This window comes from Triturus cristatus, chromosome 6 (assembly GCF_964204655.1).
Source record: "Triturus cristatus chromosome 6, aTriCri1.1, whole genome shotgun sequence".
In the NCBI taxonomy this organism is placed as follows: domain Eukaryota; kingdom Metazoa; phylum Chordata; class Amphibia; order Caudata; family Salamandridae; genus Triturus; species Triturus cristatus.
In genome coordinates, this window is record NC_140589.1 from 1,207,759,381 (window position 1) to 1,207,783,411 (window position 24,031).

Here is a 24,031-nt window from a genome sequence, read left to right on the forward strand (position 1 = left end):
AGTCCAGATCGGTTATAGATAATTAACTTTATAGCGAATAGAAGGTTTCTCTTGCAAGATCTTTTGAAACCGTAGTCATATCTAAAAATTGAAAAAATAGAACCAACCATGTTGTACTGATCTCTCATGTATACATAGAGCTACCAAGCACTGAAGGATCTATGAATGAGTACTCGTGATTCGCTTTTTGATTTCCTCCATACGAGTTACAACAATCAGATTTCCAATTACACTTACCCTATTCTTTTGTCGCTGAAAAAAAATAGCAAGGTAGGTTGTGGGTAAATATTTTATTAACGGTATAAGGTTTCCCTGAGCACACCATATGAAACCGTAATCACATCTAAAACAAGCAATTGCAATGCAATAGGTCTCGCATTTACGCGAGTTTGACCAATTGGCATTGTAAATGACAATGGCTTTTATTTATGTTTCAAAAACCAAAACATAAATAAAAGGCAATGTCATTTACAATAAAAATAGCTCAAACTCTCGCAAATGCGAGACCTATTGCATTGCAAATGCTTGTTGACAAGGTTGGAGATTTAACTAGTCCGGACAGAGCCAATGCAAAATTGTCACGAATCACGTCCCACATTACCCCACAGGTTGAGTTTTAAAATAGGACTGCAGCCAGAGCCTGAAAGGAGAGCATGCAGGCTCTGCAAGGTGGCAGATACAGAACAACAAGGTATGAAAAACAAACAAGTTAATCATTTCGTTCTTTTGGGAGCATGAGGTCAAGAAATAAAGTGAAGTGCTTAAGATGAACAAGGAGAACAATGGAATTCTGAGGGACAAAAGTCAGGTTTTTCTCCAGGATATTGTTTTTGACTGGTTTTAAACAGCAGATCTTTAAGTGGAGCAGTTATAAGTTATACTATCTGAACAAACACTAAGAGGTCTAACATGTCATCATCCTTACAGTGCTTCTTTTTAATTTCACAAGTGCTCCACCTTCTAATCATCTTTCCTCACTGCCTTTGGATGACCCACATACACACGCCCTTGGCAATATTGACAAACTGTATCCAAATATTAGCTTTGTGTGGACTACTCTGTTAAGGTCTTAGCACCTAAAACTAGTCAGTAGCAAGGTCCACCGCGAATATTTTCAAATTGGGGTCATTAATTCCCAATGAAGAAAGTCTGACCTGATGTGTGCGATATATAGAGCAGGGCTTCTGGAATTATGCAATTGTGAGGCCTTTGAGTTTTCTGCATAATTAGGCTATGTTGTCAGAGTGGCCACAATCCATCATCTGCTGCATAATCTGCAGATTTTAAGTAAAAAATAAAATCTTTCTAGCTAAAACGGTTCAAAAGTTACTAAAAAACTGAATCATGTTGAGGTGCAGTGGAAGGTGCTTCGCAAAGGTGGACTAATCACCTTTAGTTGCTTATTGCTATATTTAGCAGTCAGATTGGTACTAAATAGATGAAACCCTTGCCCACATAGTGTTAACATGTGTGAAACTGACAACATTTTGAGAAAATACTGTCACAAAATATGCTGCATTGCGCCGCACAATTTGCCTTTTCTTGCTGCTTAATTTAGTAATCCCAGCCACATAATTTGGCCCTCCCATGCCACATAATTCCAGTGGCCCAGCTATAGAGTAATAGGCGGGTAACAGCGAATACAAAACATTATGTATGGTGTGAATAACCATATACAAATCTGGGTATTCATTGCTGCAGCACAACAGTGGGAAACAGTTGTGATGCCACCAAGTATTCGCTTCTCCTGTGTTCCACAGTGTCACCAAGATCTATGGAGAACTGACAAAGGCATAGAATTGGCGGCTGCCGGGTTCAACTGCTTCACCAAGTGTCCAAGGACCCATGGGAGGCGAAAGAATGCAGTTGTGTGCTGCCTGTGCCAATCACCATATTTCCTTATGAGCAGGTCTTTGCAGAACTGTGCTTACATACACAAAATATCCTTGGTGCAACAACATCAACTGTTAAATGGCTAAACACTTATAAGGTACAAAGTTTAGCCATGTTGTTGCACCAAGGATATTGTGTGCAAAACTAAATACTTATAAGGTCCCTAAAGCGAGACCTATTGGCTATGCCAATGCTTGCTTGGGTAGCATATAACTCTTGTCAATTGCATAATTTGATCTGAATTTCATCCAGGTGTTACTACCCGGCCACAACTGAGTTGCGGCTTAAGGCACTGCGAGTTTCTTTCAGTGCCTTTCAGTAGGGTAAATAGGGTCATTTATTCCTTGGCCTCTCTGCAAAGGCACTGAGCAATGGTCACGTATACTGGCTGCAGTTTTTGTTCAATGCAAATGTTTGGTTAGGCTGGCGTGTTTAAAGTCATATCCTTAATTATGTAGGCCCCATTCCTTTCATGTCTCCCACTTTTTTCAACCCACTTAAAGCCACACGTACAGTAATGAATGAGCGAGATGAACTACAGAAAAGGTCCTAGACAGCAGCCTGCTCTCCTGTGGAGGATGTCGAGCAAGGCGAACACTCGTCTACATAGATCGGCTGCCACCAAGCAGAGACCCCGTTCCACTCATTATGGTGAAAACGCCATCGTACGGGTGCGCATCGTCTCGTAAACTGATAGTTTATGATGAAATCGATAGCAATCGCTGTATTAACGACACATTTGGCAAAAATCATTTAGGTGCCTAAGTCGTAAGAGGCAGTCAAGTGATTCGCTCCTTGTCGCAATAAGCACAGGAACCGCGCTGGGTGGTGAGAATGCCTAACAAATGCAAACACCCATGACTTTCAGTGACCAGTCACGTCTCCTACTCCCAACTGAGTGTCACTTTAGGTCTTTCAGAAGGCTGCAGCACAGCGGGTGTCACTTGTGTTTACACAGGATCGCGAGCAAGAGCTCTCGAGCCTCTGAAGAGGTTGTTTGAGGTAATGATGCATTGTTCATGGTTTGATGGGTTTCTGTACTCGTACAATTGCGCGCACTAAAGCCCCGTGTCTCCAATAATCGCGCGTCACAACCTGCGGCGGCACGAGCTTCAGACATGGTACCGATAAGTGCTGGATGTGTCCCTCGCTTCCTTAACAGCCACAGGAAGAAGATTTTTTTTTTTAGAAACTATGACACGTATTTACTGGGCTCTGTACTGAGGTAACCTTATTTAACACACGCCAGGAAGGAGTCAGCAAATGCCATCGTGCTCACACCTCAAAGGGCTCTGAGGTGACCTCTTGAGCTTCCGACACCACTAATTGAGCAGCGCAGCCTGTTTGTGTAGGTTTTCCAACGTTTTTCCGAGCACTCTCCAGCGCTACCTCGAGTGACTCAACTCAGGGTTTGCTGTGTCACGAGCTTAGTGTTTCAAACGCTCCATTGTTTACCAGCACGCTGGGTTTCCTTTACTGCCCACGCTTCTCTCTATCGTATCGGACTGCGTGTAAACACACCTTACGGACATATGGGGCTCTGCCTCCCGAAGTCTATACCATTCAGGGCTCTGAAGAAATCCAACAGTTCCTTCAACCCCGTTTGTACTTTAAATGGCCCGATCTGCCGCATATTTTCAGTAAAGAGAGGGAGAGATGTGATTTGTCGCTGCTCAAGAAAGCACTAATTTATCAAGCGTACTCTTCTTTCTCGCTGCCTTAATGGAAAGGTTTCGAAACACAAAGAGAATACGCCCCAATCCCTCTCGAGAAGCCGCTGGAAGACGGGGACATTAGGCGCGTAATCAGCACTCTGGTGCCAAGCAGTCTGCATGGGCATTCACAGGGGCGCATGCCAGCTCCTCGAGATAAATACATAAATAGAGAGCTCTTATCTCAGACATGACTGCGGATAATCTGCTTTTAGACAGAGGATGTTTGGAGCGGACCAAGTACCCGCAGAGGGGTCAGTTCTGAAGCTTCGAGTGGTGCGCGTGCGCCACGTGAGCCATATGCTTTCAATTATCGCGAAACCAATAGGCCATGGGCGGAGCAATGCGCCCGCCTTTGGCCTATTGCGTGCTCTGTTTGAAAAATACATGCACTGAAAGCCCAATAGCAGAAGACCAAACAAAAAACACACGCACAAGCGTGTACGATTCCAGGGTCCATTTCAGAACCCCGGACAAAAGGACTCTCGCTGCACGAGCACTGCTGCGCAGTGCATCGCTAGGGGCGAGCCCTAAAAATGAAGACCATGAAACAACTGTGTGAGACCAGTTTTTCCTGCACAACGATTATGCACAAAAAAGAATGGTGAAACATCCTTAACCACAAGGGCTTTTCTATGCATTACGTTTACAACGGTACACTTACCACGTAAACGTCTTTACCACGCGTATGCCGTGAAACGTCTTCATGTTCATCCGGTCCAGTCCTTTTTTAATGTCGGCGAAGACGTGTGTTAAAGGGTACAATTCGAAAAAGGGGGCTCTCCTCCCAAAAATAAAAAATAAATGTGTAAAAAAACCAGTAACGTCGGGAAGTGGAGACAATCGGCATTGTTTTAGTGGAAACGGAATGACGCTTCCTCTTTACGACGTATGACGTCACCAAGGAAGATCGAGGAGAGGACGTGAAGAGGTAAGGGGAATATAAGTTTAAAAAATATATATAGATAGATTGAGGGAAACGGGAAGGGGTAATTATAATAAGGATTGGGGGCTGGGGTGTCACGTAAGGGTACAGGGGAGGGGTATAACCTTTAACAAGAGTATGCCATTACCATGCATGAATTTACAACGAAAATTGTTGTAAAAGTATGCGTGGTAAAGGAATATTCGTGGTAAAGGTTATCCGTGGAAATAGCATTCCATTGAAAAAGCATGCGTGGTAAAGGCATGCGTTGCAACGGAATGCGTTGTAACGACATACAACCAAAAGAATGCTCTTTAGCCCCGTTCTTTTCACTCACATCACAAATTATATCTCCCAACCTCCCAAAATACCCTATGGTGAAACAGCAATCATCAACTCACATTCAAATTTATTAGAATTATTTGACTTTTGTTAGAGGAAACCTATAGATCATTTGAAACTTAAAAGGATAATCATAAGTGGTGTCGGTAGAATGGAAATTGCAGACATTTGAAAAGAAAGGTTATTGTTTGAATTTGAGTCTAGGGGGTTTAGCGACAAGTTTCAACCCTTAATAGATGGAGTTAAATCATGATGCATTGTACTGAATGGTAGCACAATGGTTGATAAGTATTTGTAGACCCGCCTAAATACTGTTCAATCTCAGGCTCAGAGCTTTCAAAATAATAAGAAGTGTGAATAACAATTATTTTGCCTTTGTTAAAGGAAACCTATAGCTAATTTAAAACTCAAATGGATAATTATAAGTGGTGTTGGTAAAATGGAAATTGCAGAGGTTTGAATAGAAAGGTTATATGTCGCACCAGGGTTTGAATTTCAGTCTAAGGCATTCAGCAAATTCAAACATGATATAGTTGTCTTATTTCTGCTCTTGAAATGTTATCATGATGGCGTAAAGCAGCTTGTATATTAAAATGTTCAACCTCAGGTCATATCACTACTGGTCACAATAGAAGCGTGTTGCTCATTTCGGTGCTCAGGGCTCTGTGAATTATGTGTGACTCAAGGTAAACCTCTGCTGGCAGATGTTGAGTTCGAATTCCATTTCAGGTTTCATAATTGGCTCAGGTATATTTTAAAAAAAAAAACGGTTGTTCTTGGTGATTGGAGCAGTAATTGATGACAAGGCCTTTTTACGGGAAGTGTTTGTCCGTGTCTGCTCCGAGCAGTTCGTTTGGGGAAGTCAGGATGGAAATACTCACAATATGTACTTAGGGTGGACAACTGGTAAGAAGGCAAATTCTGCACAGTGACAGTAAAAATTCAGGACAAAGGGTCAAAATTCAGGTCAACAATTCAGGACAAATGGTCATTTTTAGGGACACATTTAAGGACGTTGAGCGATTATAAAATAGACATCTGACAGAAGTACAAGCCAAAATTGGGTTATGTTATTTAGTTTGTATCCCACATTCGAGTGTTGAGCAAACATTTACACATTTCTGGACAGATTTAAAGATGAAAAACTGGTAAACATATACACTCCAAGCAGAATTTGACAACTGACATAAGAGGCAGTTTTAACCATTCTACCCCGTTCCAAGAATGATAGTGCCAGAAGCATTGATCTGTTGCTGAACATAGACTTAGAGTTCACAGGCAGTAGCACTACCAGAGAAACTGTGAAAAAGAGGTAAGTGATGGTGAGAAGGGGGAGAGGACTATATGGTAAGAAAGGAGAGAGGGCTATCTACGGAGAGGGAGAGACAGAAGGTTGGAACAGTGAGTGAACCATGAGAGAAGAGGAAAGCAAGCGAGGGCCTGCCAGCCGAGAGAAAGAACAGATGGTAAATAGAGAAATGATGACAACAGAAGAAGAAAGAACAATTTTCTGGAATTTTATGGTTCATTTTGTGTAGAAACGCTGGGGTTCTTTACAACGGCCACTTAGCATAAAATTGCATCCGTCTAAAATTTGCACCTTTCATTTAAGCAAAGTTAAATTCATTCATCTTATTCCAAGTGGCAATTGGGACCTGAAAATCTTCTTGGAGTGGTGCATACCCCAAGCCTTCTCATAAACTGTTTTAGCCTGATTTTGTCTGAACATTGCGACCCATCCGCTAATAGATCTCCACGTTTTGGATTCTACCAAGTCCTCTGCCAATTCCAGACTTGCATGAATTCTACTAAAATCGAATTCCCTTAAAAAAACATCTCATCTTAATAAAGGACCATTGTAGTGTGTTTTTGTTAAACCTAATACTAGGTTCAGTGTCACTCTTGACTTTCCAAACTTCCACATTCATAAAACTAAAACCGTTATTCTCCCACTTTGAAAGTACATTCTTCTCTATTAGGGGACAGTCCCAGAATAGGGAGGGCCTTCAGCGTGGTCGGAGCCCGAAGCTGGAACGAGCTCCCAACTGAACTCAGACAGACGCAATCATTGATGGAATTCAGAAGGAGCCTTAAGACCTGGCTCTTTCCAGTAGCATGATGCCCCCGACTCTGCCCCCCTCAGTATTAAAACATCTCGTTTGGTCGGAGCGCCTGGATACCCGAAGGGTCACAGTTTTTATGTGCTATATAAATATTTATACATTACATTACATTACAGATATCAGTCAAATGAGTAATGCTGTTAATCATGGGAATACCAAAGTGCCTGAATAACTCTTCTTTGCTTTTTATATACCATTGTAAAGTCTTCTATTTGACCTTTTGTTTGAGGGAAGGGGCTGGCTCATGGACCCACATGATCTGGAGCTGTCCAAGAATCAAATCATTTTGGTGTGAGATTGAGCAGCATTGCTTCCATACTTTAGAACTGACCCAGTCTATTGATGTTCAGACTGCAGTTTTGGGCTATTTACCTGATATTAATATAGGCGTCTTGGAAATAAAAAGAGTATATATTATTGTTTTAATTGCGAGTAATCCCAACATTCCAGCAATGGTGGTCTAATTTATGTAGAACTAAGGACCTGGAAAAAAAGATATGCTTTAAGGTCGGTGCCTTACGCAAAATTTCTCAGGCTCTGGGAGGTATTTGGATAAAAGTATTTTAGTCAAGGTCAAACAAGAAATATGGGGTTGTGTGAAATATACAATCATTTATTGTCTGTATTTCTATGGCCTATTTATACCCAGTTTGTAAATTGCACTATCTTTCTGGTCATATATAATCAAATGAAATATTTTTAATAATCATGACCTTCTGTTTTATGGTGCTTTAATGACTGTTGAACTCTTCCAATAAAAAAATGTAAAAAAACAGAAGGATACAGAGCAGAGAAAGAAGCACAAAAACAGAGACATAAATATGGTGAGGGCGACAAAGAGAATGTTGAAAAGAGGAATAAATGGGAGAGGGGCATAGGAAATGCGAGATAGAGGGAACCCAGAGAAACATGTGGCTGGTGAGAGCCAGAGGCGAATGACTAGGTAGGAGAGAGGATGAAACAGATAGAGAAAAGAAAAACCACGGATGAAGTGGTTGAATAGGAAGAGAACAGAGAGATTATGTGAGGATTCACATTGTAACTTGCATGTCGGACCTTTCAATCTCAATCCTAATGTACCATATCTTTGAAAATATGTTGCTAGTCTACTCTTTCCCTTTCACGCAATGCACCACAACAACTTCACTGAGTGTGCTGTGTTGTGTGAAATGTTAGTAAATATATCCCTCAAAGATTTGGCACAAGTGTCCAGACCTAAATTTTGTCTTTGGCCTTGTACAGTGCTCCGCTGCCCTTTGGCTAGGGTTGCGCTACTGAAACTTCATATACATACATACATGCAGAAAACCTGTTTGTTAAGAAAAGGACATTTTTCAAAGAAAGAGGTAGCAAGCCATCCAAGGTTCCAGCCTGGAGCATTTGTCTGGAACTAGAAGATTCGGGTTTAGAGCACAATGATCACAGGCCTCGCCCACTTACTATGGCAAGTCAGATTTGATCAGGGCGAGCTATATTTAGGGCCTACTCAACTTTTCTGGGGAGCTGACAAACAACTGGGGTTCTGTTCACTCACAAAGTGAAGGAGCATTAAAGAGGCATTTAAATCTTGTTTTTATCTATGCACATTTATTCTGTGTTCAGAAACAGCATTCAAAAGTCAGTTTACATCTACAATTACTTTTCTTTCTCTGATTGCAAATTTGGAGGATTTTGTAATGGGAACTGTCTGACAAACATGCTGTACAAAAAGTGTGAAAGGAAAGGCTGTATGATGTCCTATTTTATTCAAACACATTTAAATAGCTAAAAAGTGAACTGTACGAACATTTCAAAATAATTTCAGTAGTTATGAAAGCCCTTGTTTTGTAATTCTGTTTGATGAAAAAATATTTTAACAGGATAAAAACAAATCAGAACACTTTACTTGGTGATATGCAAATGATAAATATGTTTGCTGAAACCTAATTACCACAGATTATTGTTTATACAATATATAGTTTTACAAGTAAAACTGCATGTTCCTGGAAATATTTCTGGCCATTTCAATGGAAAATGTGCTGTCTGTAAATGACAGTGCACTACCATCTCATGCTTTAGTAATATATTTATCGAAAGTGAGTTTTTAAAGATGAACTGAGAAAAGTTCCATCCCATGCCATGATGGCAATGCTATTAGTGAACGATTAGGCAAGTAAGGGGTCATGAGTACCCTGTATGTGGACTAGATTCTTATTATGCACGGAGCAAACGTTTAGTTTATTAAAACAAACCAAATATTTTTTTTGTACAGCAGGAATGGTTAACTCACATACTGGATAATGCTCTCTAATGTGATAATGAAAAAAAGGTGGCTTTGCAAAATAAAATATTTGCCTAGAACGACATAATGAGACCAGTTTATGGGTCAAGTACACCAAGTAATCCAAAATACTTGAGTAAGTAGGGGAAAGAGCGAGTGGCAGCTCAAGGGGCGAATGCCATCCTTCGTCTTATTTAGCCGGAGTTTGCAAATGCAGATTAGCCTTCGTTACTGCAGCATATTGCATGCACGAGACACATCCTGCCGTTCAAATTTAAAGGAATTTAATATTTGTGTTAAATCAAATAGTAATATGACATGTGGTCTCTTACCTAGAAAGGTCATGTTCATCTAAGTTTAAAGAGAAAGGTCAGTATTTTCTGAGACACCTCTGTATGTCCAAGTACATATTGATTTTGGATCTTGCTGCTAGAACATTGTATAGTATAAAGTATTGCAGTGTGAATTCTCACCAACATTTACGCAGCCTACGTAGGTAGGATGGAAATTTCCATTTGCACTGAAGATCAGGTAGAGAAAAAAACAATCCTTGCACCAGTCAGACAGTGTAAATATCGTTTTTACAAGTGTTGGTCTGTGCAAATGTTTTGCTCTGGCCAATTGGTCCACCTCTCGGTGTCGAGTTGCACTGCACTAGTTTTGCACTATGTGTATTCATTAGGATGCTTTGGGCAACACTATAAATGATATGACTAACAAAGCCTTTTTAATAATATGAGTATAGTCAGTGTAGACAAACCACATCGCATTGGCCTGGCCAATAGGTGTTTAGCAGAGGTTGGCACTTTCAAACTAATCTTAGATGCCTCTTTTTGCATGTCCAACCCCAAAGTTTTGGAATGATGCTGCTGGTTTTGCAACTCCGAGAGCGCACTGAGGCCGGCTAACTGGACCTCAGGGCCAGTGCTCTGACCCTTAGAAGTTTAATGTGTGATTGGCTTATACCAAATGGCATAATGTAAATTACTTATATGTCCCTAGCAAATGGTACCTTGGCTACCCAGGGCCTGTAAGTTAACTTGTTCCTCATGGCAGCAGCATTTATTGTGCCTCCCTGAGTGTGACAAAGTAAAACGTCTCTCAGCCTACCACTACAGATTGGTAGAGCAGTTTTAAAATACTAACACAACTTTGTCATTTAAACTAGTTTCAAAGTCCAGACCTTCCGTCAAAATATATATAAGCATCCCCTACAGCAGGCTAATTAAGTCCTAATGCAAGATGCTGTATATTGAAGAGTAAGACATACATTTCTGTTTCTTTTCACAGTAAAAAAGCCAAATTCTAATTTTTACTTTCGAGAGGCTAGTAGCCCCATTGCCAAGTACTGGGTTACATGCTGATATCTCAGCTGTGCTAACTCCTAAATGGAACCACTAAAGTTGGAACTTCAAGGTAACAAAATAACCGTTACATTAAACATGATGCCCAAGTCGAATTTAATGTAACTTTTAAATATAAGGCAACTTTAGAAAGTCACCACTCTGTTGCCCAAGTTTTTCAGTGGCCATTGGCAGATGCTGGCCACGAGGCAGCCTTCGGCCCTCCTGGGGAGAGGTGTGCACGAATCCCAGGAACGAAAACAATAGATGCCTGCTGTTGGAAGAAGTGTCACCTCTCCCTAGCAGGAAGCCACACAGAGTCTGAGTGTGAGTCCAAAAGACGAGCTTCAAAGGGACAGCTGCCTTTGATGGGTAAATAGTGGACACTCCAAGAGGAACTGCTCTTTAGATCTTGCCTAGCATTGCAGCACATGCGCTACTCGCTCATCGACATTTATTGTTAATGAGGAGTTTGAGAAAAGGGCTTTAAGCCCCGCCCCTTATTTCCATTGGCTGGCATCACCGTTTATGGTAAACGTGGCCTGCCATTGGAAATTAGGTGTTTGGGTTGCCTCCCTTTCGCTTTTTGTGCCGGCCGACCCAGACTGGCTCGCCTGCTTTGTTTCTGTCGCATAGCACTTTCTTATCTTTATTGGGCATGTGTTTCTAATTAGAAACACATGGCCCGATAAAGACAAGAGATCGATGCTTGCTTTTTTATCCTCAGCACGCCATGCGCGCTTTCAGTTTCAGTTGGGCTGCATGCACCACTTGTTGTCTTCTGGAAACGGCTCCTCTGGCTGGGAGCCGTGGAAGGTGAGGCAGTGCGCACTTCCTGGGCGCTGCGGATCTCCCTCGATGCTGTGGCCTCCCTCGTGCAGGCCGCCTCAGTGATACACAGGCCTTGGTCGCAGTTTGTGCAGCGTCTGCCAAGGCCCGTCTCACTGCTCTCTGCCAGTGCGTGTGACTCGCCCCTGTGGCACCGGTTCAAAGCTGGGATCTGTAAATTCGTCGAGGCCTTCTTCCTGCATCCTTTGTTTGTTGGCAAGTGCTCGGCTTCCGTGCAGTGGTGCGGCTTTGTTTCTCAGGGTAGACCCTTGTGCATGTGGAGGTCACAGGAGGTGGTGAGCCCGGGCTCGGCTGTGTCATGGCTGACGGAAGTCGGTGCCTACAGAGGACAACAGAGAGCGGTTACCCATGCCTGGTCTAGCCGTGTCTGCCCTCCATCACCCCAGACGGGGAACAACCTTTACAACGCAACTATTACAACGCACTACACTTACAACGCATTTTTTACAACGCAACATCCACTACAACGCATTCCATTACATTGCATGACACTACAACGCATTTTTAAAAACTACCTTTACAACGCATTCCATTACATCGCATACTACCTTTACAACGCATACCATTACAACGCATAATATTACATTAAAACCCCTACACTATCCAACACTTACCCTACTGTTGCACCCCCTGGAGTTAGAATAGTAATTTTTACCCCCATACTATCCAACACTTACCCTACTGTTGCACCCCCTGGAGTAAGAATAGTAATTTTTACCCCTATACTATCCAACACTTACCCTACTGTTGCACCCCCTGGAGTTAGAATAGTAATTTTTACCCCTATACTATCCAACACTTACCCTACTGTTGCACCCCCTGGAGTTAGAATAGTAATTTTTACCCCTATACTATCCAACACTTACCCTACTGTTGCACCCCCTGGAGTAAGAATAATAATTTTTACCCCTATACTATCCAACACTTACCCTACTGTTGCACCCCCTGGAGCAAGAATAGTAATTTTTACCCCTATACTATCCAACATTTACCTTACTGTTGCACCCCCTGGAGTAAGAATAGTAATTTTTACCCCTATACTATCGAATACTTACCTTAAATGCAATATAATATTATGCGTTGTAATGGTATGCGTTGTAAAGGTAGTATGCGATGTAATGGAATGCGTTGTAAAGGTAGTTTTTAAAAATGCGTTGTAGTGTCATGCGATGTAATGGAATGCGTTGTAGTGGATGTTGCGTTGTAAAAAAGGCGTTGCAAGTGCATGCGTTGTAAAAGTGTGCGTTGTAACGACATACATCCCCCCAGACCCTAGCTGTAATATTTCACCTCAGCCGAAAACTTTTCAAATGCTTTGCGGGGCACCTAAAGTTCTCAACTGTTAGTGCATCTTAATCCTTGCATTTTTAGTACTGTCACCTCTAGCTATAACGCAGCTGTGCACAGGAGCGTAACGAAAGCCCCAGCAGGGAGCCCCCCCTCATTTCATCCAAAGGCCTGTACATGTGTACGGCCTGTGAATGTCAGTGAGATAATTAGCTGCTCAGAGGCCCCTCATCATAATCTGTCGGAGGTGGTGGTGTGTGTGTGAGTGTAGGGGGGCAGTACATTCTGTGGTACGCCATTCCTTGCACTATCGGCCTGACCCATAGCACGTGCCACAGTCGTCCAGTGCGAGGGCCCCCACCCCTTCACACCCTCCGCTGCTGCTCCACTGGGGGATCTCGCCCTGGAGTTTGAACACCTCCGATGCACTGTCGTTTTGGAAACGCATGCCCTAGGTCGGGCCCAGAGAGTGGAGCTCACGCATGACCCGCAGCACCCCCTCTGCCGCTTGAAAAACCTGAATTTCAGGCTCACCGCTGCTGCTACCCCACCTTTCACGGAAAAGGAAAGGGCCGTGGGAATGCGTGTTCTCCGCCTCCTCCATCAACGGGAGCCCGGAAGGGTGATGGAAAAGCATGTCAACTGGAGTCCAACACGACACTGGGACTTGTGGCGTAGCAGGGGCACAGCAAGCCCTAATGCAGGTGAGGTAACTAGGTGACCAACCCCTGGTTTAGGAGAATAGAAAATAGGCCGTATTGGGGTGAAGGGGGCCCCTCACAGTCATGGGCCCCAGTGCCATTGCACCTGCTATGCTGTTGAGAGCTGCTCCTCAGCGGTGGGGGTTTGCGGGATGGGCGAACAGTCATTGGGTGGGGTGATAAAACCACTGATCCAGCGAGAGAGAATGCAGAGTTCTCGTGTTTCCTGGGTACATGGGTGCAATGCTTTCAGTGGAAGAACAGAAGTGTACGTACTTACTATGCTATAGTACCTATGTCCTGTCTGTACCTTGGTGCTACTGAGAACTGCTGCTACTCTCCAGTTGTAAGTATTGCAGTAGTTGTGCTGAAAAGTGCAGGGAGTCTTTCTTTTTAAATTCAAGAAGTGCAGGTAATTAGTACTTACCCATTTAAAGCAGTGCATGTGTGAGAAGCCCACTCAGTCTTTTTTGCTGTGCATTCTGTTACATGTAGTCCTGATTTTATTATGGAATTAACAAAACTACAAGTCCCAAATTACAACGCTGATAGGAGTCATGGATGTGTTTCTCATGTGAGAACCTTCGTCACCAAAAGACACTGCACATGTCTTTTTATCAGGTAGTGAAATATGCCGTTGGTACGAGACTCCCCTGATATACTCCCAGAGAGATAGACTGACATGCGGAGGAACTTTTAGATTTCCTATCAGCCTGACACCACTTATGTCATTCATCTATGTACACAATTGTGGTACTCTTACTAATTCGTTTTTATTTTGTTTTGCTTTATTATGCTCATATCATTTAATGTATCCTTGACATTTTTTTATGTTTATATGAGGACATAAGAATGTTCATCATTGTTCAAGTAATTTTGAAAAAACTTTAAATAAAGAATTGAGGTAAAAACAAAAAAGACGGGCAAGCTGGACTGAGAAAGAGTCAGTAACGGGTCAGTTCGAACCTGACGCGTGATTATCTTCGCCAGCCCCTGCAACCTATGAGATCTTCTCACCCTCCGGACACTCCCCCATGTAAATGAGTCCCAGTGCGAGACTTCGTGTGCTGCCCTTCCCCCTCTTTAAGACTTTAAGGGGCAGATTTATGAGCCTCTTGCGCCACTTTTGCGTCACTTTTCCCATGTTAAAAGTGACGCAAAAGTGGCGCAAGGGGCTTATAAATCTACCCCTAAGACTTTATGCGCCTCCATTCTGGGTCCTATAGAAGACGGTGTAATGCACCAACTGAGGATTCCATCACAACTTTCTTTTCTTTTTACTATGTTGCTCTTGTGCACCAAAAGGCTCCCCCAAGGTGGTGCAACTCAAAATGACTGGGCCACCCCGCAGAATGTGATGAGTGTCCTCCAAATCTTCCATATTTCACAGATATTCGTTGAGTTTTGACTGAATTGCCCCCCTCTTGAGATTTTAGCCCCCTCCTCTTGAGAATTGCCCCCCCCCTCTTGAGATTTGGACCCCCCCCTCTTGAGATTTGGGGCCCCCCTGGAGGGTTGCGCCCCCCGCGCCTCAGGAGCCTGCGTTATGCCCCTGCCAAGGATAGTCTCTGTCTGCCGCTTGCTTGGCTGCTTGACCGCAACACATGAAGGAATACAGTGACAGGGACAGGAACCATGGGGCTCATTTATGAGCCCCTACGTCACTTTTGCGCCACCGGTGCGTCACTTTTTGTGACACACCAGTGGCGTAAAACATGCGCCATGATGCGCCATATTTACAAAGTGACGCATCTACCTAGATGCGTCACTTTGTAAACCCCTGCGCATCATTATACCTGCGTCAGGTATAATGTATGCAGGGTGGGCGTTCCCACGTAAGTAAGCATCGTAGAAGTGACGCAGTGAAATCTACGAGATTTCACTGCGCCACTTCTAGGGTGCAAATGCGTCAATATCTTACGCCTGCCTCACAGCAGGCGTAAGACTGACGCAGGCCCTTTCACATGGGGCTTCCCCATGTGAAAGGACACATTGCTGGAGTTGCGTCACTTTTGTGACACACTCCAGCAATGCGTCACATTTGCGCCTACAGATACGTCAGAAATACTGACGTATCTGTGACTCCTTGTGACATGATGCGTCATACTGTAAATATGACGCATCATTGGAGTCGCAGGGAGGGCGCAGTGAAAAGTGACGCATCACTGTTTTCACGCCGTGATGCGTCACTTTTCATAAATGAGGCCCCATGTGTGTACACAGGCCAACCCTGTGCGCCTGCTTGTTACCAGGACTACTGCTGCTTCCTCAGCCGCCAACTCACCTCCGGTCCCCCACACCCACATGCTGCTTGCAGTTGTGATCGCTTTGCTGGACTTTGGCACATTAAAAGTCCTTTTTTACCAAAACTTTGTGTTGTTAATTGGGCATACCAACATCGGGGCAGATTTATGACAACTGGCGCATCCCTGCATATCAGCAGGGATGCGCCAGTTATTATGCGCCACAGCTGCGCCACCATGGATGCGCCGCATTTATAATGCGGCGCACCATGGGGCAAAAACGGCACAGATGCGTGATGCATCTGTGCCGTAAAAGTGGCGCATTGCTGGAGTTGCGTCGCAAGCGCGACGCAGCTCCAGCAATGCTCTGGGGGGCCCTATCTGTACAATGCTGCGTCAATCCTTACGCCTGCTTCAAGCAGGCGCAGGGTTTTGACGCAGCATGGGCCTAAAAGTGACTGAGTGAAATCTTGTAGATTTCACTCAGCCACTTTTAGGAGGCGTTCCTGCGCCGGAACGCCCCCACCTGCCCTGGAACGCCTACATGTGGCGCAGGGCTTTACAACGTGACCCATCTCCCAGATGCGTCACGTTGTAAATACCCCGCACCATGGCGCAGGATTTGCGTTGCTGCTGCGTCACAAAAGTGACGCAACGGCGGCGCAAAAGTGGCGCAAGTGCAACATAAATCTGCCCCATCATATTTTTCCTCAAAACAGTGTTCAAGGATGCGGCTAATGGTCGCAGAAATCTAACTATTGTGTGGAAGGCAACTATCAGCATAGAATTACTCACAATTTATTATCACATAGATTTTTTTGATTCCCCTCTCCCCCACCCAGAAATGTACAAAATAGTAAAAATAAAATTACATTAAGGTATTGCTGTGAACAATACTTCAACTCCCGGTGGATTCAAGGTCAGGCATTACTTTGCAAAGTACCTGTGACAGACTATAAGTGTCTCTTCAAAACTCGAACCTTTCGTCTCGAACACATTTGGCTGGTAAGCTGGTGTTTTCAGGTTTTTTGCCGCTTTAATGAACATACCATACATTGGTTGAAAATAAACTTTTGGATTGAAACTACTGCAGGTGGTTTTCCTGTGCACCTATGAATACTGTCCTGGAAGGACGACGCCTGTATATCATGTTCCCCTCCAAGCACCTAAAGTAACAGTAAAAGTTCACTCCGGCATTTCTCGTCACAATTCAAGGACCTATCCAAGTTTAGAGTGGTGGTGGTTCTTCCCTTGAGGTGCCATTTAGTTTATCTCTTTGCTTCCAACACTTTCTTTTTTTACATTTGGCAACAATGATTTCTATATTTTGTGAGATGCTCATTAATGGGGTTTCCCTGACATTTTTTACGTGTCGCTGGTATGGCATATTGGCAAAGTAACTAATACAGTGGTGTTTCAAGAAGCAGGCACAGACTAAGAAAGTGAGAAGCCTTATCACTGTAACCTTTTGCCATAACTTCCTGTCTCCAGTAAAAGAGGGCTCCTGTTTTTTGTGATTACCTTTTTTATTGAGTTTTTCGACATATGCAACACAGAGAAATCATATTGCAGCAAAGGTACACGTTTTCCATACAGTTTCATTTGGGTTTGTGTGATATTGTGTGATTACCTTGGTGTAAATATGTTAATCTGTGATTCACCATCCTTCTGGCCCTGGATATATTGCCCGATCCACCCACCCCTGGGAAGTGACGATATGGAGCGTAATCACAAGATGTACATCAGAACCTCAGGAGTTGCTTGTCCTCACCTTGGTGGGCACACCCTCCTCATACATGAAGTGTTTTCCTGTTCTCAACATGACTGCCAGACCACCTCCAACAGGTGCCCATGTTGGAAACTGGTAAACAGTTAACATAAGTAGAGCCCAAAAAGGATACCAAGTTTGGGAATGGCAGTATAGAAGGGCTCCTAATGGGCTGATTTTGATGCAGCACCACATATCGATTTAGCTTTTCCTTCCTATTACATTTTGAGGTCAGGCAGCAGTAAATGGTACTTCCTGGCCATATGTAGTATTAAAAAAAAGTGCCAGCACACACGCGTAAGTAGATATCTGGCATTTTCCCCCTCGGTGAATCAACCTCTAAGTGCCTGTGTTTGTTTTCAGTGACAGCCCAGCACCCAGGCAGTGGAATTGGAATGAGGGAAGTTAGAAGGTGCTGCAGCACACTCATGTACATCTAAGAGTTCATCTGCAGAAAAACCAATTAATAGCCCTGGGTTCTCCAACAATAAACTCCTGGGCTACTTGTAGCTCTCCCGCTACCTGTGAGTAGCTCTCCTGTGTACAGCACAGCCTACTACCCATCTGTTTACTCATCACCACTTTCTCTTGGACGCCTTCACTTGTGCATCTCTGGGCTTTGTTCGGTGTCGTGCGGCTGGCGGGGTGTATTCGGTGTTTCTGAGCATGGAATGAAAGCACAGCTCCGCTAGGATTCCAACCTTACAACACACCCATTAATAAACAACTGAGCTCCCCATATACTCACTCCGCCTGCTGTTCACCACCATTCACACAGAGCCCTGGCTTCAGCCTGTGAGGATTGCAGAGAGCACGCCATAGTGATGCAGCGTGGAATTTGAAATCCTCCCTTCGTCACAGACCAAATATCATACTAGCATATTCACTCAATACATTCATTGGTGGGGCCCATAACACCATCACTCACACATCATTGATCCGTTCCCACGGGAGAGATACATTTTCCAATCGCTGACATGAAAGAATTACTTTTTCACCTAAAGAACCTAATTTACTTGAACATACATTAAGTACCTTTATTAAACTCTGAACCTCGAGATATTCCCTCCATTTAGTCGACAGATCAGTTAGTTGAAATTGGATATTTGGTGACTCAATTCTTTAATCTACATTTAATCTTATTCTAATCTCTCCAAATAACTCATCCGACACATTTGTTTGTTAGAATAATAATTTTGTTTATCTAATCAATTGCAATTTAAAAGATCATAAACCAAACCACCGAACATCATAATTACCTAATCTGGCTATTAGTAGTCCTCTAAGTCAATCAAGTCGTGGAAAAGTCTTTAATTCATCAAAGTCAGGCAGCAATTCAGTCTGTCAAAGATTCAGGATAAACAGCTGTCCAGCAGTGTCACTGTCCTCTCCGTCAGCGTCAGCATTCTCCTTATAATAATGACGAATTCAGCCCTTAACTCACTATTCTACCATCTTTTATAATACATTTTATGTCAAGATGTAACAAAAATCAGTTTTAGACAGTCCTGATTGGAGGATTTGGGGTCGTTTGGTGCGGTTCTCATAGTTTTTCTGTTAAATCATCACGCTTGCTGGTTCTGGTTTTAAAGACAGTCTTTTGTTTAACAATTTTGGCAGCTCTCCCAGTGCGTCCTTGATGGGTACATCTCACATGAGGTCAAGACGAGGCCACTTGTTGCTGGCTGTGGCGCAGGCGCACTTCACCCGAAACCTCGTGGATCAGTGACTAGGCCATAATGTCGAAGTCTGCCATCTTTACGAAGGCCCAAATCGGTCAATTTAAGTAAAACAAACACAAAACGTAATTAAAACATTGAAATGGCTAATAAAATGTTAAACCCTCACTAATACCCCTATGTGTATGTAATTATCTAGCACGACAGAAACATTCAAAACGTTTATATTCACCCAACGATGTCATCTGGTGCAATTTACAATTACATCACAAAAGCAACATATATCATACAATATTCTAATTTTCTACCATTAGTATGCGTACATATATTAGTATACAAATTAGTTCAGCCATGCAAATGCAAATCCCACGTGTAATTCTTTCATTAATATAGTTGGTTAGATATCACTTCAAACAGATTAATAATATTACAATTAATAGATTATTCGGGTTAATAAGAACATACATCAATGGGGGGGGGTATACAAAATGTACTCATATACTCACTCCGCCTGCTGTTCACCACCATTCACACAGAGCCCTGGCTTCAGCCTGTGAGAATTGCAGAGAGCATGCTGTAGAAGTAGCAGTACCCCTAGGCCCGGAGCTCCCTTACAGTACACTGCAGTGTACACTGAGAGCAGGAGGCTGGCGCGTCACTGGGCTGTCAGTGCGTCTGTTCATGAGATGCATAAATCTAAGCTGCTCCGGCGCGGCTTTGCCTCAACCATGATTGTGGACTCCTGCTGTTTTGTCTTTTCTGGATGTGTGTGTGTGCATGTGTGAGACAGCTTGTCTGCTTCATCTGTTACCTTGTTTGCAGTGCAACACTGCACTCCCTAGTTCTGTCCCCCCGTGGCTTCCTAGGTAGGCCCCTCGGCAGACCCGGGGCAGCAGGCAGCCTGTGCCCATTGCTGTTGCCTGTGTCTGCAGTGGGTGCAGTAGAAACAATCCAGCCAATGCTACTTAGAGATGCAGAAGAGCACCAGGGCTTGAATGATGTCTCATGTGGTCAGAGTGGAATAGCAGTGGAGGAACTGGGGGCAGTCGGTGGTAGGAAAGGGCGGGCCTCCAGCTGTAGGAAATAACTGACATATGAGAATTCAAAGCGTTGGAAAACCACGTGCCAGAAATCACATTTGTGGGACTGGTAGAATAAGAAAAATAGGGAGCGTCTGAAATCGAATCCTGGATACGGAAATTCACATTTGTTAAAAATACAAAATCTTCCAACAGGTAGTAGAGTAAAAAGTGGATTGGACGGGCATGTATTTTGTAATAGGAAGTAATTACAAATTACATTTTTGAGGGATGAGTTATTATTTTAAAATTTCTAACACAACCCTAAACAAGCATTGAAAATGCAATAGATCTCGCCTTTGATTAAGTGAAAAACATTTGTTTTGCTAATGGTATTATATAGCAAAGCAAATGGCTTTAACTTAATAAAAGGCGAGACCTATTGCATTTTTAATTATTGTTTTTTCAGGTAGACAGGGTGGCATCAGCACAGAGGGGAAAACAGTTGCTAAATAGATTTCCTGTGGGCCTGCAGCCCTCAGGTAGCCACACCTCTAGGGCGGGCTACCAAGCTCCTTACAGAGAGAGGGGTCCTGCCATCTTGTGAGTGAGCAGAATTATGGACTCTGGGATAGTTAGATGCCACACATCACATGAAGTTGTCATCATGCAGAAAGGGATCTGGTAGCCCATTGGACTAGCAACCTCTGCATCCCCAGGCACCCCTGACCACCAGACCTCGGACCACATTGCACAGGAGAGAGGAAAAAAGAAAGACTGCTTTGCGCTTCCCTGGACCTTACAAGAGAGGATGCACTAACCACTGGACTGCACCTACTGATCCTTGGGATAACAAAGGGAGGACTGCACCTCGGGTGCCTGGCTTGTGGAAAAGTCATCCCTGAACCCCCGACAGAAGAGGTGAATTCAAAGAGTCTGTTGGCTGACTTCCTCTTACAGCTACTGAGCCACAAAAGCTGAAGTAGTCTGCCTGGCAAGTCATTAGCCACAGTCGCTTGACCGCCGATGTGCACCCTTGGCAGCTAAGTTCCAACACTTAAGAGTGGCACCTGAGTCCTCTGGACCCAAGTGAGTAATCGGAATGCAGTTTGGTCTCCCAAGAAGGAAACTAGCCTCCACCAAAGGGAACAGCTGACTTTTGCTGGTCTCACCAGGACATTGACCCCTGTCGTTAAAGTCACCCCACCAAGGCTGTGAACCCCGGAGTAGCCCCAGCAAGCCCCCTTCGATCTTCTCACAGCATCCTTGCATTCCTGTACCCCTTACATCAGAGCTACTCTATTTAAGTCTATGGTGGTTCGCCCATAAAGTCTGGAACTGGACTGAAGACTGCTTTGGTGACAAGTTAACTGTCCTACTGCTCCTTAGTGGCCCGCTTGACCTGCATCCTGCTGGAGTTGGTCACCTAGGTCACCTAAAGCAGGCCTGCATACCCAAACACTACTCTTCAAATGTTTTTCACCAACATCAATGGTTACCAATGCTTGTTGACATTTTGAGTTAAAAGCTGTAATTTACATTTTATTTTGACAGCTATATATCCAGGACCCTCTGGTCAATTCTGTTCATTTTGATTTCTAAAAATTCCCCAAAATAAGATCTATGGGCCTCATGTAGGAAGCCTAATACCGGTCGGTAACGGCCGAATTTCGGTAATTATACCGTTACCGACCGGTATTCAGACAAGTGAGATGTAGGAGTCCAAAAACCACTTTTCGGTAAATATGAGGCGGTAAATACGATTCATAGTTACCGAATTCTAAAATACCGATTCATATTTACCGAATACACAATTAACGAATCGGTAAATATGAAGTGGTAAATATGAAGTGGTAAAAATTTAAAATGACATGTAGGAGCACTCGGTAATTAAGAAATCCAGGAAAATCGGTAAATAAGAGTCGGTAATTAACACGGATTGAAAGCAGGTGGTAACCATCAACAGTGCAGCTAAGCAATCCCAAAATGCAACAGCGTGGACACCCTGGCAGCTATGTACGTCATTGCAAGGCGCCTACGTCTACAGGCAGCAGGACTGAGGGTTTGGCGACGGAAGGAACGCATCCACAGACAGCGCATCACACTATTCCAGCTGACTGATGCAGAGATACATGAGAGGTACAGGCTACACCCCGAAACCATCATGGACTCAATCAGGGACCCGCACCCACTCCTGGACCAGCCAAGAAGAAGGGCGCACGCCATACCCCCACATGTGCAGGTGCTCTGCAGCCCACATCTGCTGGCATCCGGCATTTCTCAGGTGGTGACAGCTGCGGTGGGTGGTGTATCCCAGAGTTGCCTGTCCCGTTCCTTCAGGAATTTCTTCCACCATTATATTGGCTGCATTGATGGGACACACATCCCACTCTGTCCACCAGCTGACACAGAGCACATCTACAGGATCAGGAAGTCCACCCACTCCATCAATGTGCATTCCGAATGGAATGATGTTGTGAATGGTCCCGTGGGTGGCAGAACCAAAAGGTGCGCGTATGCTATTTACAACGAGGTCTGCAAGTTGTCGCACAGTGAGGCGGCTTCCAGACTGAGAGCTATTGACCAAGCAAACATGGAGAAGGCCTAAGCCGTTATAGATATTAGCTCTAGCACTCTCACTTCTAGGATTCATACATGAGACAATAGGCACATGCAAGTACACGGCGCATGCAATGTACAAGCCCCGATTTTGGCGTGCGTCCTACGAGGTATCCCAGTGCCTGTGATTACACCTTCTTTCACTGTGCTTGCAAACAGTATTCATTTAATTATGATTAATGAAGTTTGCTGCGGGATGTGAGTGGTAATCCCGTACATAACTGTCTCGCATGAAGTTGTCTGCTGCAATACTGTTCTTTTTCCACCCCCGCATGGGCGGCGGGATGTTTCCATCTGGCCTTCGATTCCAACCTTGAAAGCAGAGTCCAACAAGTTGAGCAGAATAGAGCGCCATTGTCCCACAAAGAGGTGCCTTTGACTTCCTCTCGTGAAATATTTGTCCTTCACGTTGCTACTACGCGCACTGAGGAACAGGCGCCTCTGAATACTGACCTCCCCCTGCATTTCGGCTCTTTGATCCAAAGTATTATCAATGCCTCGTCCACGACCGGCCTGGCTCAATTTTTTTTAACATGTGGGGCTCGGGTCTCGTGACCTCTTTCCAAACTATTTTTGGTGTAATTCCGGCATTTGTTCATTCACTGTTCTCGAGCATCTTTGGAGGTGTTCCGCTGCTTCTGGCGCTGGTGGCAGGTGTGCTGCTTTAACTTTTCATACTACGGAATGGCTGCTCCTTCTGTGCCACACGAGCACCTGTCCCGTCTGCATCTTCTTCGTGATAGGATGCTTGACTTCTATGGGACTTTGCCATTGGCGACTTTGAGCCTGGCTTATGGATTATCCTTCAGGTATTCCTACTTCACCTGCGTACAACCTGTATTACACTGCCTGGATTGTCCCTTTGAATGGCCTCTGGATTTGTGCTTGACCAACATGGTGTCTCCGGTGCCGGATTTCGATCGACTGATGCGGCCCTTAGTGTCTCACGAGTTGTCCTGTTCTGGTGTCCGGATCATGGCGTGTGGAGCGGGGCATGGTATCCTGGGTAATTGGGACATCTCAGCGGCAGCCTACGACTTCTTGTCCATGAGCTATTTGGAGGAACATTCCGGGTGCCCTCTGATTGTGCTAGAGGCTCCGTTGGTTGGAGAACACGTATGTTCCTTTTCTTTACTCAATTGGATGGCTGAGACTTTTAGTGGCCCTGGAAACGATTGCTTGTTGGAAGCCGTGGCCACATATGCTGCCTATACATTCATGGATTAACTGGATTGTCGTCCATTGCGCCTGTGCTACTGGACAGCACC

General features: G+C 44.1%; 1 long non-coding RNA gene across 2 annotated transcripts in view; it reads left to right on the forward strand.

Annotated features, from left to right (window-relative positions):
* The first annotated feature begins 13,340 nt into the window (after positions 1-13,340).
* The window catches only part of LOC146821173 (uncharacterized), a 38,172-nt gene continuing 27,481 nt past the window's right edge, over positions 13,341-24,031 (forward strand). For both annotated transcript variants that reach the window (XR_014962672.1, XR_014962673.1), the window contains exon 1: positions 13,341-13,438. This is a non-coding gene — a long non-coding RNA (uncharacterized LOC146821173). The remainder of the gene's footprint in view (positions 13,439-24,031) is intronic.